This window comes from Schistocerca nitens, chromosome 12, assembly GCF_023898315.1.
Source record: "Schistocerca nitens isolate TAMUIC-IGC-003100 chromosome 12, iqSchNite1.1, whole genome shotgun sequence".
Classification (NCBI taxonomy): Eukaryota; Metazoa; Arthropoda; class Insecta; order Orthoptera; family Acrididae; genus Schistocerca; species Schistocerca nitens.
In genome coordinates, this window is record NC_064625.1 from 91,601,738 (window position 1) to 91,603,357 (window position 1,620).

Genomic DNA, 1,620 nt, shown 5'->3' on the forward strand with positions numbered 1-1,620 from the left:
TGCCCGAGGCAGGATTCGAACCTATGACCGTAGCGGTCGCGCGGTTCCAGACTGAAGCGCCTATAACCGCTAGACCACCGCGGCTTGTCCTTATGGCCTGGGGTGCCGTAAGCTCCAACTCTCGTTCACCTTTGGTGTTTCTGGAGGGGATCGCGAACCCATTCTGCTGCCGTTCTTCCAACAGGAAGGTGATGTGTTTTTCAACAGGATAATGCTCATACACTCACTGCTCGTGAAACTATACATGCTCTGCAGGACTTGCACAACTTCCCTGGCCATCACGATCTCCAGACCTGAACTGAGCACATGTGGGACACGATGGGACGAGAAGTGACTCGCGAAACTCGTCAACCATCAATTCTTACACGACTACATGAACAGGTCTCAGGCATGATATAACGTATCCCAGGACAGGATTCGCCATCTGTACGATCGACTTGATGGCAGAGACAGTGCCTGCATTGTCGCCCATGGTGGCTACACCATGGTTGTTTCAGCATGGGTCAATACCTGATACCTCAAAATCGCATGTGGTATTGATCTGCGAAATTGTTTCATGTACGCCACATGCACTTTCCTTTAAATTTCGGGCATGCAGCCGCGCAAATAAAATTTCCTCCACTGATATTTCGGCCACGTTTCGTCCGGCCATCCTCAGAGTGAGTCACAAGACTGAGGACAAGATGCCAAGCGCGGCTTTACATGCTCCACCTCGGCGCTAGTGCGTATGCGGGTCACAGATGCTGGTCGGTGGCAAAGAAATACGCTTACACATGCGCCGCCTGTGGCGAAGGCGTACAGACGTTCGATTCGCTTATCGATGTATGATCGGCGGCGGTGACACCGTGACGACTTCTCTGCAGTTTTAATTACCCCAAGAGCCGGATTCCCTGCTTTGTCCAAGTTAAAGCCATTATCTCCGTTTATTAAATTGTTAGCTAAGCTAATCTCTATAGCTTCCTTGGAGACAGATTCCTAAAATGATGAGGTGGGTGTTAAAATCTGCCGGCCGGAGTGGCCGTGCGGTTCTAGGCGCTACAGCCTGGAGCCGAGCGACCCCTACGGTCGCAGGTTCGAATCCTGCCTCGGTCGTGGATGTGTGTGATGTCCTTAGGTTAGTTAGGTTTAATTAGTTCTAAGTTCTAGGCGACTGATGACCTCAAAAGTTAAGTCGCATAGTGCTCAGAGCCATTTGAACCTTCTGTTAAAACATCACTGTAATTTTTGTAATGCTTTGTATCAATACAATGTTCGGCCACAGCTGACTTGTCTGGCTGCAATAAGCGTGTGTATCTTCGATGCTCCACACATCTCTCATGAACGGTACGTCTTGTTTGACTTATGTACGACTTCTCACAATTTCCGGAAGCAATCTCATACACACCCGCTTTACGAAGCTGTAAATCTTCCTTCACAGAGCCGAGTAAAGCTGTAGTCTTCGTGGGGGGCCGGAAGATCAGCTTAACACAGTGTTTCTCAACAATATCGTGGTGGACCATATAAGGCCACCCTTGGCATCTTATCGTAAGTCTTGTGACTCACTCTGAGGCTGGCCGAACGATACGCGGGCGAAATATCAGTGGAGGAAATTTTATTTGTTCGGCTGCATGCCAGAAATTT